The sequence below is a fragment of the Chiloscyllium plagiosum genome, unplaced genomic scaffold (genome assembly GCF_037043375.1).
Source record: "Chiloscyllium plagiosum isolate Xiang-an unplaced genomic scaffold, Cpla_swu_hap1 HiC_scaffold_31, whole genome shotgun sequence".
NCBI classification, from domain to species: domain Eukaryota; kingdom Metazoa; phylum Chordata; class Chondrichthyes; order Orectolobiformes; family Hemiscylliidae; genus Chiloscyllium; species Chiloscyllium plagiosum.
Window position 1 is genome coordinate 28,938,765 of NW_028270169.1, and position 16,795 is coordinate 28,955,559.

Here is a 16,795-nt window from a genome sequence, read left to right on the forward strand (position 1 = left end):
CTTCTTTCTATCCCTTGACAAACGTATACAGGAAAATAATTCACAGATTCAGAATTCCTGTCATGGCTTCTCTGGGTGTGAGTAAATAAATATGCAACTTCACAACTGAAAACAAACTTCTTAAAGTATCAAAATTGGAATTTCATTTTTTTCTTCCACTCACCCCCACAGACAATGTTCGAGTTGAATAGTGGACAGTGCAGCTTTATCTAAAGCATTAAGTTGAATAGTGGACAGTGCAGGTTTGTCTAAAGCACTGAGTTGATATTGATGATGGTGCTTTACTTTCATCAGAGCTGAAAATGTGTTGCTGGAAAAGCGCAGCAGGTCAGGCAGCATCCAAGGAACAGGAGAATCGACGTTTCGGGCATAAGCCCTTCTTCAGGAATGAGGAAAGTGTGCCCAGCAGGCTAAGATAAAAGGTAGGGAGGAGGGACTTGGGGGAGGGGCGTTGGAAATGTGATAGGTAGAAGGAGGTCAAGGTGAGGGTGATAGGCCGGAGTGGGGTGGGGGCAGAGAGGTCAGGAACAATTCCTTGACCTCCTTCCATTTCCAACGCCCCTCCCCCAAGTCCCTCCTCCCTACCTTTTATCTTAGCCTGCTGGGCACACTTTCCTCATTCCTGAAGAAGGGCTTATGCCCGAAACGTCGATTCTCCTGTTCCTTGAATGCTGCCTGACCTGCTGTGCTTTTCCAGCAACACATTTTCAGCTCTGATCTCCAGCATCTGCAGTCCTCACTTTCTCCTTTACTTTCATCAGTCTATTAATTGGAAACTTCCAGCAGAGCTCAAAACGACAATGTTTATACAAAGCACTGTCCAGACATTCACATCATTTTCAACATTTATTCTCATAACATCGTACATTGTCTTTGTTGTTTTGCCTGTGGTTTTCTGGAATTATTCAGTTTTACAACATGAGGGTTATTCAATATTTATCACAAAGGATTGGCATAATACATCAAAAGGCCAAGATATAACATTCACCTTCCTTCTTTCCTCAGTTGACGTTGACAGATTTCCCCCTTAACTCCAAGTTAATTCATCCACCCATCTTTCCTTCCTACTCAATTAAGCAGCCATTTCTGGTTTTTTTACTATTTATCTCACTCCCAATGGCCAATTCTTAAAATATCACCACAGATCGTTACTTGATGTATATCCAAAGAACAATATTCAACTGTGTGCCAGCATGAGGTCCTGATCCTGACAATTTATCATGACAACCAATGCAAAATCAAATACTGCAGAAGCTGAAACTCTGAAATAAAAACAGAAGATGCTTGTCACATTTTCAGATACCACTACCGCTGACTAAAGATATTCTATTTTTGTTAGTTCATTGCCACCAATCCTCTTTACTCTGAGTCTAGGACCTGTTGAATTATCAGTGGCAGAGAATTGATCGCTGGTGCACAAAATGAAAGAGGCACCTGTCTTACATAAAAATGCAGTTTGTTACATGGTAACAATAGGTGCAGTTGGCATCAATCTGTTAGGAATAATTACTAGAGATTTTCAGGAGCTAATCAGAACACATCTGCCTCCTTTGGGTATTCAAAAGGGCCATAACTAGCTCCACTCAAAGACTCTGTGGCATCACCTGATTGGGCAGCTTAATGTAACATCACTTTATACTCCTTCAGCACTGTTACCTTATAGACCAATAAAGCAAGGCTCTGTCAAAGAGCTGACTTTCCCAGGGCCTATGCATTTCTTTTTACTTGGCTCCTTCACTTACATGATTTGAGGAGGATATGGCCTTGTAATTGCTAACTATCTTCATTCTGTTTTGCTTTCTTTAAATATGCCACCAGACCTGCTGAGTATTTCCAACATGCTTCTGTCTTTATCACCACAACACGTGATGGTTCAGTGGTTAGCACTGCTGCCTCACCGCGCCAGGGCTCCCAGGTTCGATTCTAGCCTTGGGCGACTGTCTGTGGGGAGTTTGCACATTCTCCAGTGTCTGTATGGGATTCCTCTGAGTGCTCGGGTTTCCTTCCACAGTCCAAAGATGTGCAGGTTAGATAGATTGGCCATGCTAAATTGTACATAGTGTGTAGGGATATGTGGGATAGTTGGAAATGCAGGGTTACAGGGCTGAGGGGGAGGGATGGATCTGGGTGGTATTTACTCCAGCGAGTCAGTGTGGATTCGATGGGCTAAATTGCCTCCTTCCACAATGTAGGGATTCTGTGATTCTATGAATTGCCATCTACACCCGCATAGAGACCTCTAGTCTATAGGTGTTTGAGCACTGGATAGAAACTATTTTGAGAGATGTGGTCAGGATTGGTGAGCATTCATCACCGAATGAAGTGAAAACCCTGACTACCTTTCTGCAGTGTGGACTGTGGCATTTCCAAGGCAATGTTCAGCTGAAATAGAAAACAAAGCAAAAAGGCCTGTGAAAGTCGTGTGTTTGACATGGATACACCAAACATTGACACCTAGCAACTAAGTAGGAATGAAGTGTATGGGCAGGTGAGGGAGAAAACACAAAATTCAAGACTCTCAAAACAAAATGAAAAAAAAAGGCAGTGTTAATTCACATTTTTGTTATCTTGTGTGATTAGGTCTTTCGTGAATGAAATTTTTGAGAGGCAGAAAATTGATTAAGTGTTTTTGAGAGGTGTTTAAAACCACTTGATTATGGATGCATTATAGTCAGTGTATAATTTGGGGCGGCACGGTGATTCAGTGGTTAGCACTGCCGCCTCACAGCGCCAGCAACCCTGGTTCAATTCCCGTCTCTGGTGTCTGTCTGTGTGGAGTCTGCACATTCTCCCCGTGTCTGCGTGAGTTTCCTCTGGGTGCTCCGGTTTCCTCCCACAATCCAAAGATGTGCAGGTCAGGTGAACTGGCCATGCTAAATTGCCCGTAGTGTTAGGTGCATTAGTCAGGGGTAAATATAGGGTAACCGGAATGGATCTGGGTGGGTTTCTCTTCAGAGGGTCAGTGTGGACTTTTTGAAGGGCCTGTTTCCATATTGTAGGGAATTTAATCTAATCTGCAGATATTCATCAGGCACAAATTTTGTTATGTAAAGAGGATAAAACAAAGGGTAGTTTTGTTTAAGAATTCAGAGTCAGCAGATCTTCACAATATACTCAAGAAAACCTCTATTAGTTAAGAATCCATTAGTGAATGATGTTCATTCAGTTTCACAAAACACATTCCTGGCCTCATCTCTTCTCACACTCATTTATGTCTGTTGAGTCAAGTACTATCTCGATTGGTACAAAAGCAATTCCTGGTTTGTGCCTATTCAAACAATAGCAGCTAAGGCAGCACCTGGACTTGATTCGTTGCCACAGCACCCTGGATTAAGATGAGGAAATCCGTCAGTTTTGCCATCTCTAAGCTCTAATTCAAGGTAATTTTGCACAGATAATCTGTTAGAGAAGAGTTTTGTTCAGCTGTGATGCCTCCTACACTTCAAATGCGAGTATCTGCACATGTGCTTAGCCAGAAATGCGAAAACGCAACGCTCTGTCATCTCTCTGCCTGTCAGTTCTCCAACATTGTAGTGCCTTTGGTGGGAGAGAGCAGATTGCAATATTTGTGATTAATTTTCCCCAGCTCACTGTGTAGTGGGTACGATGCTAAATTATTCATTACCACATGGAGACTCATTAGGAGTCCAAGAGCAATTATATCCAATTATATGTTAGTATTAGGCTGAATCTATCTGGACAAATCAGCTTATCAGCATACAATCAATTAGGCAAGAGATCTGGATATACTTAGAATGCAGCTACATTATACAGAATAAAAGCTGTGGACAGTAACCTGGGAAGTTTATTCATTTTCCTTTCCATTATCTGCTCATTTCTCAGCAAATTTTGCTATAGATTATTTTTAAATGAATAAAAATGATTGAAAAATAAGAAAGCAGAATAGCTTTATGATACCCCTATGGCACCCCATTTACATCATTATGACTTATTGAAATCAAACCAGCTTCTTTCCTCAGTCTTCCACCTACATTTAAACTTACCTTATCACAAATAAATTTTCACCTTTTGTTCATGTTTTGTACTTTTTCTCCTTTACAAAATTGTCTTCCATCATTCCTCTTTTCCAACCAAGAGAAAATGCCAAAGGCAATCTTTTTTTAAAAAATAACAGATTGAATGTAGGGAAGCAGCTATACATATTCAGAAGATTGGTAATATTTCAGATGCAATTTGCCAGGAACATTCTAAGATGCACCACTTTTCTTTTCTAATTGACTGGGTGACAAATTCAGCTTAAATTTGGGTCAATAGATTGATAAATGTGAAATTATTCTTTATAAAACGCTAAGACAAAGATAGTACATTCTTGACTATTATTTCATATTTCAATGTGTCAAGCAGCTAAATGAGATTAGATTTTTCAAAATGGACTGTGAAAAATGGTCATGCTCTTAAGCAAATTCATTTCAATCACACAGGAACATGCGTATTAGGAGCAGTCTGCTGTACCATTCAAGAATATCATGGCTGATCTAATTATGGTCTCAGCTTCTCTACCAACCTTTGACTCCCTTGTTAACCAAGTATATTTCTACCTCTGCCTTAAAACTATTAAATCGTCTTGCCTCCACTGATTTCTGGAGTAACAGTTTCAAGGTCTCCCAGTCTTCTGGGAGGAAAGGTATCTCCGAATTTCCACATTAAATGGAAGATCCCTTATTTTTAAATTATATCCCTTAGTTCCACTCTCTGCCATACCGGGAAACATCCTGTCAGCATCTACTCTGTCAAGGTCCCTAAAGTTTGTACATGCTTCAACAGAATCACCTCTCAGTCTTCTAAGCTCCAATGAATACAAGCCCAGCATGAAAAGTTTTTTCTCATAAGATACGTCCTTCACTCAGACATTAGTTGAATAAACCTTCTCTTTCTTACAAAGGAAGACCAAACCTGATCACAGTACTCCAATTAGGATCCCACCACCACCCTGTTCAATTGTACCAAAGCACTTGTAGTTTTATAAAAACCGAAACAACCTATACATCAGAGACAATAAATAAAAATTGCTGGAAAAGCTCAGCAGGTCTAGGAACATCTGTGGAGAGAGATCAGAGTTAGCATTTCAGATCAAGTGACCCTTGCTCAGAACTCTGAGAACAGGTCACTCAACCCAAAACATTAAACTCTGATTTCTCTCCACAGTTGTGTTTTTATATTCGACTCCCCTTTCAATAAATGACATAATAGGGAAAAAAAAATTAGTCTGGGCAAGAGATAGGTTTGTGTTTTTCTCTTTCAAGAACACTTCCCAGCCACTTTAGTTCCCTCAGCAAAGTTAGCTGCCATACATTAGGACCCTTCATCTAGTAGACAGCACGGTGGCACAGTGGTTAGCACTGCTGCCTCACAGTGCCAGAGACCCAGGTTCAATTCCTACCTCAGGAAGGGTAACTAGGGAGAGAATAGGGCTCCTCAAAGATCAGCAAGGCGGCCTTTGTGTGGAGCTGCAGAAAATGGGGGAGATACTAAACAAGTATTTTGCATCAGTATTTATTGTGGAAAAGGATACAGAAGATATACACTGTAGGGAAATAGATGGTGACACCTTGCAAAATGTCCATATTACAGAGGAGGAAGTGCCCTCAGCACACAGTTACCCTATCTGTGTGGAGATTGCACAGTCTCCCCGTGTCTGCGTGGGTTTCCTCCGGGTGCTCCGGTTTACTCCCACAGTCCAAAAATGTGCAGCTTTGGTGAAGTGGCCATGCTAAATTGCCTGTAGTGTTAGGTGTAGGGGAATGGGTCTGGGTGGGTGCGCTTCAGCGGGTCGGTGCGGACTTGTTGGGCCGAAGGTCCTGTTTTCACACTGTAAGTAATCTAATTTACTGGAAAAATACTTAACAGCCCAGCATTGATAACTATGAGTCTCTAATCGTCACATCTTGCCAATCTGAAAACAATCCAGTTACACCTACTCATTGGGTAACCAACCTTCTATCCATGCTAATATAGAATCACCGATTACATGTGCTCTTATTTTGTGATGTACTCTTTGATACTCAAATTGTACTGCACCTGAAACATTCCTTTTACCTGCAGCCTCCTTGTAGACCTACTATAAGAATCACAATGATAATTTACTTATTCACCATGAATTCTCTGCCTGAAAGCAGGTCCTTGGCATTAGTTGGAAGGGGGCAGAGTTTAGGTCCACCTGAGCCAGAAGACCAGAACCCTGTGCATTTGACATTCAGCTGATCTGCACACCAGCCACTTCACCCACTGCTGCCGACCTTCACCCTGCTGAGTTAACATTAAATAAATAAATCAGATTCCTGACAGACTGCAGTTCCATTAAAAAAAAACTCTGCATATAGCTCGTCTTGTCTTTTTTTTTAAATTTTGCACTTCTTTATCAATATCTTAGCAAGTATGCCAGCTGGAGGTGCTGCTATAAAAATCAGTTTGAATAAAACCCTTATGAATATTATATTTTGTGTTTTCACATATTCTGATTAATTTCTCAGTAACTATTTTATTCCATCTGTAACTTCTGTTATGATTTGTTGCTGCTTTATTAAAATAAAATTTGAGCCACTCAGCTGCCAAAAATAGTCACATAGGAAAAATTTGAATTTGAATTTGAACTCATAATGTAAAAGAAATCAATAGATTACATTAGATTCCCTACAGTCCGGAAACAGGCCCTTCGGCCCAACCCTCCAAAGAGTAATCTACCCAGACCCATTTCCCTCTGGCTAATGCACCGAGCACTATGGGCAATTTAGCACGGCCAATTCACCTGGCCTGCAAATCTTTGGACAGTGGAAAGAAACTGGAGCACCCAGAGGAAACTCACACAGACACTAGGAGAATGTGCAAACTCCACACAGACAGTCGCTCAAGGCTGGAATCAAACCTGGGATGCTGGTACTGTGAGGCAGCAGTGCTAACCACTGAGCCACCATTCCACCATGTACAATACATTGTACATACGTATTTATAAGGATGCAATCATTAATCTTATCCTTCTTCAGGATTTCAAAGAAGTAATATCGGACTTATAACATTAACCTGGTTTCTGTCTCCACAGATGCTGCCAAACCTGCTGAGTTTCTCTGACATTTGTTTTTATTTCAGATTTTCATCAGCAGTATTTTGTTTTTATTTATTGACCTATTCTTTTAATTTGCAGAAAATAAGCTCATGGGTATGAATAAGTTATAGAGTCATAGAGATGTACAGCATGGAAACAGACCCTTCAGTCCAACCCGTCCAATGCTGACCCAATCCAATCTAGTCCCACCTGTTAGCACCCAGCCCATATCCCTCCAAACCTTTCCTATTCATATACCCATCCAAATGCCTCTTAAATGTTGCAATTGAACCAGCCTCCATCACTTCCTCTGGCAGCTCATTCCATACACGTACCATCCTCTGTGTGAAAGAGTTGTCCCATAGGTCTCTTTTATATCTTTCCCCTCTCACCCTAAACCTATGCCCTCTAGTTCCGGACTCCCCGACCCCAGGGAAAAGACGTTGCCTATTTACCCTATCCATGCCCCTCATAATTTTGTAAACCTCTATAAGGTCACCTCTCAGCCTCTGACGCTTCAGGGAAAACAGCCCCAGCTTGTTCAGCCTTCGCCCTATAGCTCAAATCCTCCAACCCTGGCAACATCCTTGTAAATCCTTTCTGAACCCTTTCAAGTTTCACAACATCTTTCCAATAGGAAGGAGACCAGAAATGCATGCAATATGCCAACAGTGGACTAACCAATGTCCTGTACAGCTGCAACATTACCTCCCAACTCCTGTACTCAACACTCTGACCAATAAAGGAAAGCATACCAAATGCCTTCTTCACTATCCTATCAACCTGCAACTCCACTTTCAAGAAGCTATGAGCCTGCACCCAAGGTCTCTTTGTTCAGCAACACTTCCTTGGACCTTACCATTAAGTGTATCAGCCCTGCTAAGACTTACTTTCCCAAAATGCAGCACCTCGCAATTATCTGAATTATCAACCTTTGTGCGTTTCAAGACATCCAGCACTTCCTCCTCTGTAATATGGAAATTTTGCAAGGTGTCACCATCTATTTCCCTACAGTCTATATCTTCCATATCCTTTTCCACAGTAAATACTGATGCAAAATACTCGTTTAGTATCTTCCCCATTTTCTGCGGCTCCACACAAAGGCCGCCTTGCTGATATTTGAGGGGTCCTATTCTCTGCCTAGTTTACCCTTTTGTCCTTAATGTATTTGGAAAAACCCTTTGGATACTCCTTAATTTTATTTGCCAAAGCTATCTCATGTCCCCTTTTTGCCCTCCTGATTTCCCTCTTAAGTATACTCCTACTGCCTTTATACTCTTCTAAGGATTCACTCGATCTATCCTGTCTATATCTTACATATGCTTCCTTCTTTTTCTTAACCAAACCTTCAATTTCTTTAGTCATCCAGCATTCCCTATACCTACCAGCCTTCCCTTTCACCCCGACAGGAATATACTTTCTCTGGATTCTCGTTATCTCATTTCTGAAGGCTTCCCATTTTCCAGCCGTCCCCTTACCTGTGAACATCTGCACCCAATCAGCTTTCGAAAGTTTTTGCCTAATACCGTCAAAATTGGCCTATCTCTACTTTAGAACTTCAACTTGTAGATCTGGTCTATCCTTTTCCATCACTATTTTAAAACAAATAGAATTGTGGTCACTGGCCCCAAAGTGCTCCCCCACTAACACCTCAGTCACCTGCCCTGCCTTATTTCTCAAGAGTAGGTTAAGTTTTGCACCTTCTCTGGTAGGTATATCCACATACCGAATCAGAACATTTTCTTGTACACACTTAACAAATTCGTCTCCATCTAAACCCTTAACACTATGGCAGTCCCAGTCTATGTTTGGAAAGTTAAAATCCCCTACCATATCCACCCTATTATTCTTACAGAGAGGTGAGATCTCCTTACAAGTTTGCTTCTTAATTTCTCTCTGACTATTAGGAGGTCTATAATACAATCCCAATAAGGCGATCATCCTTTTCTTATTTCTCAGTTCCACCCAAATAACTTCTCTGGATGCATTTCTGGGAATATCCTCCCTCAGCACAGTTGTAATGCTATCCCTTTTCAAAAATTCCACTCCCCCTCCTCTCTTGCCTCCCTTTCTATCCTTCCTGTAGCATTTGTATCCTGGAACATTAATCTGCCAGTCCTGCCCATCCCTGAGCCATGTTTCTATAATTGTTATGATATCCCAGTCCCATGTTCCTAACCTGGCCCTGAGTTCATCTGCCTTCCCTGTTAGGCCCCTTGCATTGAAATAAATGCAGTTTAATTTATTAGTCCTACCTTGTCCCTGCCTGCCCTGACTGTTGACTCACTTCTGTTCTCAGCTGTACCCGTCTCAGATCGATCTCTTTCCTCACTATCTCCCTGGGTCGTCGTCGTCGTCGCCACCGCCGCCACCATCACCACACCCCCTCCACCACCACCACCACCACCACCACCACCACCACCACCACTCCCAGATCAGTTGAGCAAATATGTTGAGCATATTTGTCCAACCATTAAGCTAAAATCGTGAAATGTTCTGATGAAGGGTCAATTGAACTGCAATTGTGCTCTGTCCACAAATGCTGCAAGACCTATGAAGTATTTTTTGCATTTTCCTTTTATAGTTCAGACTTCCAGCATCTGCGGTATTTCATTTCTAAGTATACAGTTAGGTAGAGACGTTTTAAGAGGGAATCATCACTCTGAAGGTTTCTTTCAGTGTAAGCAATATGTGACTCATTTCAATCATCAGAATATTTTTTGTACAAGTTTGGCTATTGTAAATTCCTCCACAACACTGTTTTGATTGAATCATTTCTTAAAGCACCTACCTTAGCCTGGAGTAATTTCATTTGTAAAATGATAGTTCAGGGTTTTAAAACATATGAGTAATACAAAGATTGACAAATAGCTATTACTGCAACATGGGTATCAAGTAAGGTTTGATGAAAGATTACAAGACTTTAATGTAATAACGCAGTTACTCATTCCACACATGCTGCTAGACCTGCTGAGTATTTCCTGCTTTTACAGCATAATGACTTTATTTGAAGTACAGAGGAATTTTCCTGATGTCCATTGTCCCCTTGTTTAGAGAAATGCATTTGGATTTTGCACAATTGTGGCCTGCCATAGATATGTAACCTCCTCTCACTTTGGAAGTAGTAGCCATTAAAACAACATTTAGGAAGCATAACCTCAGAAATGTCCATACAAAATTTCAGAGTTGTAGGAGTGCCAAGTGCTGCAATAAGCAGCAAGGACAAATTAGAATAGCAGTCTGCAACTTTGAATTGCTGGGTGAGTCAAGAAGGCTGTGAATTATCCAGTCCCTATTGCCATGAAAACAGAAGCCAATAGTGGGCAGAATTGGAGTTACCTCCAGTCTCTGACCTCCAGTTACGAGGTAACTACAGAACTGAACAAGGAGACCGAACAAATAAGGGTAGGGACTGAGTTATCAAGTGTTGGGCAAAGCACTTAATCTTACTGAGCAAAAGCTGGAGAAATTTTGAAGGTGCTCAACACAAAGTGAAGCTTTGATTAATGTTATTTATGAATGTTACTGATTCAACATTAGAACTCAACAAGACAGGGAGAATAATAATCCTCAGATGCTGCCTGACCTGCTGTGCTTTTACAGCACCATTCCAATCTTGACTCTAATCTCCAGCATCTGCAGTCCTCACTTCGCTCAAGGAGAATAATGAGCCATGTGATACATCTAACTGTTCCCTGTGATTTGGTACAATAGCGAGTGGTCATTCACAGGGCAATTCACACCAACCACCCATCATCATGGCACATCTCAGACTCACTCAGTTATCTATTTGAAATCCTGCAGTTTGCAGGAAAAGTGGCACCTTTCACTGCCATGCTACTGCCAAGGACGAGTCCCCATCTCATGCATTGGAGTAGTCTGCATTTCAGGGCTCTTGGTGCTCATTCACTTTGCATCTCCCTGGATGCTCACAGCATCTCTGCCTTGTTTTCTTTTTGCATTTCGCTGCCTTATTCAGAGCTAACAGGCTTTGTCTTTTAGCGCAGGTACAAAGTTAGGCAGCTTGGCATAGATGTCAGCAGTGATCAGTCAACAGGCTGGACAGGTTGTTGTACAGTACCATGCAACGTCAATCTCACAACTACACCAGCAGTATAGGTGGCAAACACACTGCATGTGTATCAAACAGCCATGTCTCAAAGTCTAAGGGGAACAGTCCTCAATCCAGTTTATGGAGACTGCCTTCAGGCCAAGGATACTATGACAATAAGTCAAGGATTTTGTCCAATCTCAGTCCAATGGCTTGGGCACCGACAATCAGCCATTTGGGGTGTTCACAATCAGGGGATTCATATCACTATGGTCCAGGGAATAGGCCAGGATCAGTTCTGCAGGTCCAGTGGAACCAGTCCAGGACTCATGGCTTGGAGCATCATAGAGATCAGTCAGGGGTTTGGCCATTCATCAGTCAGCGCTGTCTTTCCAAACTGGTCAGGGGAGTCACTCAGTCCAGTGGGCTCTATTCACTAAATGTCAAGGGGCGTTATCAGGGTTCTCTGCTGATGAGGGTAAATTGGGGAAATGAGTTGTGGGATATGGAGGTGGCTTGCTGGGATGCTGTGAAGGAGGTGGAACTCAACATTTCAATGCAGCATGAGAGAAAGCACAGAGGTCCTCTGAGTGACAGTGACCTCGGGTGTTCCTTCCTTGACGGCTGCAGAGACGTGGTAGTGACGTGCTCACCAGAGTGTGCTCGTGACTGTACTCTTCCGGAATACCCAGTCAGTACCTGAGCTGGTGGGGAATGCAGGGAGCAGTCTTGCTTGTTCTTCCTCTGAGGGATCTGTGGCTTCTTCCTCAGAGGTGGAAGAGGAGGACATGATATCCTAAGGAGCTGCTCTTTTCAGGACAGTGAGCACATAAGATGTCACTAGTGCCAGCAGGAGAGAACAAAATCAGATGTAGAGGGTTGGTCAGGTTTGGAATATATTCATGATAGGTCATAGGAGAGCAGCACTGCATTTGACAATGGATCTTACTTGGTTGCTAGGACACAGAGATCTCAGCATCACAACATGTGCAGCCATGGTCCTCTCCTGCTAGAGATGAGTGGCAGTCTTCTCCTTGTAGGGGTGAGAAAATGAAGGCCATGCAGCTCCTACCTGTTCTGGCTCTCCCCGCCCTATTATGGGATGTTTCCTCCTAGAATAGACAAAGAGAAGGATCGAGATGAAAGGAGCTGGTTGACATGGTAGGGAAAGGTGTCTGAATGAGTGAGGAGGCAGCACACACAGGGTTATGTAGAGTTAACAGAGTGTGGGGATGGGGGAAATGGGATTGACTGGAAGATGTTGCATTCAATAGTAAGAGTGGCAAACAGCATTCCCTCTAATTTTTTTTTTACTGGCTGCAGGGGCCTCCAAGACCCATGTGTGGTAGCAACATTCAGAATAGGAAGTTGGTGGGATGTTGGTGGTAGCTTATCGGCAGTGGTGGGAGGTGGGTGACAATGTGGAGTTTAAGTGTGAGGTAGCAGAGAGTAGATGGTGGCATTTAACTGCGAGGAGTTCTGAAGGTCATTAACCTTCTTCCTGCATTGTCAGGCATTCCTCCGGACCATATTGAATGGATATTGCACAAAGCTGGGTGGCAACTTCACACCAGGCTGGAAAGATCTGGTGCCTTGGCCTTTTCCAGTGGTCTTGAGGAAAGAAGACAGCCCTCCATTGCATTATCCTGTCCAGCAGGACCTCCAGGTCCCCATCAGCAAATCAAGGTTCTAGCTTGCCTCTGTCAACCATATCCTTCTGACAGCAACAGTGAAAGGCAGTTCCCCAGCTAGTAGTGATTGATCCAGACCACAGCTGGAGCTTAAGTACAGTGCCAGTGACAGAAATCCTGGAAGATCTTGTCAATGGCAAGTAATTCCACTTCTGGTGAATGCTCAATAGCGTAAGAGTGGCACCAGGCAGATGTGGTACGTACAGAATGAGATGAGCACTGAATTGCATGAGAAAACTCAGGTTCAAGGAGAGAAACCTTCCATGCAATTCCCCAAGATTAACATGTAGCCAATTTTTAGCAAAATACAAGGTTCTCAGGCCATTAAAGGGATGGCTGCTGGGGTCAAGGACTGCACCATCCAAACACTGTCAATGATATCTTCGTGAAATCCTCAGATTGACACTGAATATCAATACAACGCTACCCAGGTTTACACCAGGGCCCTAACAAACAGACCATAGCCCTCCTTAAGATGAGGCTTTGATACCTGAACAATACCGTGGGCGGCACGGTGGCACAGTGGTTAGCACTCACAGCGCCAGAGACCTGGGTTCAATTCCCGCCTCAGGCGACTGACTGTGTGGAGTTTGCACATTCTCCCCGTGTCTGTGTGGGTTTCCTCTGGGTGCTCCGGTTTCTTCCCACAGTCCAAAAATGTGCAGGTTAGGTGAATTGGCCATGCTAAATTGTCCGTAGTGTTAAGTGCAGGGGTAAACGTAGGGGAATGGGTGCGCTTTGGCGGGTCGGTGTGGACTTGTTGGGCTGAAGGGCCAGTTTCCACACTGTAAATAATCTAATTCCGATAGGGCCTTGCTATATAACCCAGAAAGGGTGTGCCACATCATTGTGGCATGGTATTATGGTTTAAAGTGTAATTGAGTGTTGATAATTATTGAGAACATCCTGCTCCTGTGCAAGTCAAATACCCCAGTCAAAACTGCACAGGACATAAGCAGCAGGAAGCTGCAAGTATGAGAATGTAAATAAAATTCCGATTCTGAAACAGAAGTTGGTGCGATCTTTACACATTTCTTCGGTAACAACCTGAGCATTTACATGGAGGCTGAGTTACTAAACAAATAGTTTGCATCTGCCTTCATTGAGGAAGAAGGCGCTGCCAAAGTCCAGGTGAAAGAAAAGCCAGATAGGTTAAAGACTAATGAAGAAAAGAAGTTAGAAAAGTTGATGTATCTAAAGTTGATAAGTCACTTGGTTCAGACTGGACACATTTAATGATGCTGAGAAAAGAACAGGAATTCCAGGAACTTGCCAATCCTCCTTTGTTTATAAGGCTGTAAGACCATAAGACATAGGAACAGAAATTAGGCCATTCAGCCCATCAAGTCTGCTCCCTTATTCAATCATGGCTGGTAAGTTTCTCAACCCCATTCTCCAGCTTTCTCCCCGTAATTCTTGATCCCCTTGATACTCAAGAACCTATCTATCTCAGTCTTAAATATACTCTATCTATATGGATGTAGTGTCAATGGACTTGTCAAATAAAAATATTCCACCCTTGCTCAAAAGAAAACATTGTAAGGATCAACCCAGTAGCTAAAAGGCAGTCAATTTAACCAGACAGGTTAACTTTGGTGGTGTGAACGCTTTTGGAAAGTACATATTTTCTAGTCAACCTGAGCAAAGATGTTAGTGCAAACTCTGGAGTAAGTGGGACTTGAACCTTGGTCTTCTGGTTTTACGTTACCACAATCACCGTACCACATGAGCCCCTAAAGCTTTTGGAAAGCATGAAATGCAACAAAACTGGTCAATCGAACAAATGAAATCCAGCCTGGATTTATTAACAGAAATTATACTTAATCAACTTGATTGAGTTTATTTTTGAAGTAACAGAGAACATTAATAAATACAATGATGTTGTTGTGGGTAAGTTGTTGGAAGGGATTCTGAAAGATAGGATTTACATGCACTTGGCAGGCAAGGACTGATTAGGAATAATCAGCATGGCTTTGTGCATGGAAATTGTGTTTCACAAACCTGATTGAGTTTTTTTTGAGGACATAACCAAAAAGGTTGATGAGGGCAGAATGGTGGACATTGCAGACATGGACTTTAGTAAAGCATTTGACAAGGTACCACATGGATGATAATTAGTAAAGTTCGATCACATTGGATTCAGGGAGAACTTGTCAATTGGATACAAATTTGGCTTCATGGCAGGAGACAGAGGTGGTAGTGGACAGTCAATTTTTGGATTAGAGGTCTATGACCAGCAGTGTTCCACAGGGATTGGTGCTGGGTCCATTTTTGCTTGTAATTTACATAAATAGTTTAGATGAGACTTTAGGACAACTGGTCAGTAAGTTTGCATATGACACAGATTGGACAGTGAAGAAGGTTACCGAAGATTACAAAGAGATCTTGATCAATAAGGCTAAGGAGTGGCAGGTGGAGTTTAGATTAGATTTTTTTAGATTAGATTACATTACAGTGTGGAAACAGGCCCTTCGGCCCAACAAGTCCACACCGACCCGCCGAAGCGCAACCCACCCATACCCCTACATTTACCCCTTACCTAACACTACGGGCAATTTAGCATGGCCAATTCACCTGACCTGCACATCTTTGGACTGTGGGAGGAAACCGGAGCACCCGGAGGAAACCCACGCAGACACGGGGAGAACGTGCAAACTCCACACAGTCAGTCGCCTGAGACGGGAATTGAACCCGGGTCTCCGGCGCTGTGAGGCAACAGTGCCACTGTGCCACCGTGCCGTCCAGGCAGACGTGGATAAAAGTGAGGTATTGCATTTTGCTGAAACAAACAAGGGCAGGACTTATACAATGAATGGTAGGTTCCTCATTAGTGTTGTCGAACAGACAGACCTCGGGATTCAGGTACATAGTCCTTTGAAAGTTGTATCAGAAGTCAACAGGGTGGTTAAGAAGGTATTTAGCATGCTTGCTTTCATTGTTCGGATCACTGTGTTTAGGAACTGGGACATCATGTTGTTTTGTAAGGGATGTTGATGAGGCCACTCATCAGTTCTGGTTACCCTGCTGTCAGAAGGACATTTTGAAATTGGAGTTGGTTCAGAAAAGATTTACCATGGCATTTCCGGGATTGGAGAGTTTGAGGTTTGAGAGGAGACTGGATAGGCTGGGACCTTTTTTCATTGGAGTCTCGAAAGTCGAGGGTGACCTTATAGAGGTTTATAAAATCATGAAGGGCATAGGGAAGGTGAATAGCAAAGGACTTTTCCTTAGGCTTGGGAAGTTCAAAATTAGGGGCATAATTTTAAGGTGAGAGGAGAATGATTTAAAAGAGACCTGAGGGGCAACCTTTTCTCACAGAGGGTGGTTTGTAGGTGAAATGAACTGCCAAAGGAAGTAGTGAATGCAGGTACAGTTACACCAATTACACCATTTAAAAGACATTTGGACATGAATAGGAAAGATTTAGAGGGATATGGGCCAAACACAGGCAAATGGGACTAGTTTACTTTGGGGAACTTGGTCAGTATGGACTAACTGGACTGAAGGGTCTGTTTCCGTGCTGTATGACTCTATGATTTTATAACATTTGTAAAGTGTGATATAAGAATCTTCACAAAAAAGTTAATTGATGTCCATGGATTGAAAACAACAGTTGGGAGTTTGAACACAAAATTGGCTGAGGTATTGGAAACAGAGAATAGAGGTGATCAACTGATTATCGGACTGGAGGAAGGCTCTCCAGGGACTGGTATCTACAACACTGATTTTCAAGATATTTATTCATGACCTAGATTTGGGTATTTAGGACACAATTTCAAAATTTTCAGGTAACACAAAACTTGTAAACTTCATGGAGGTTAAAGAAAGCTTTTAGAGCACATTGATAGACCAGTAAAATGGGCAGATTTGTGGCAGGTCACATTTACTGCAGGAAAGTGTAACGTGATATTTCTCAGTCTTCCTATAAAAATGTAACACAAAGTGAAGGATACCATTCTATAGGGAGTAAGAGAAATACCAGGGACATTTATG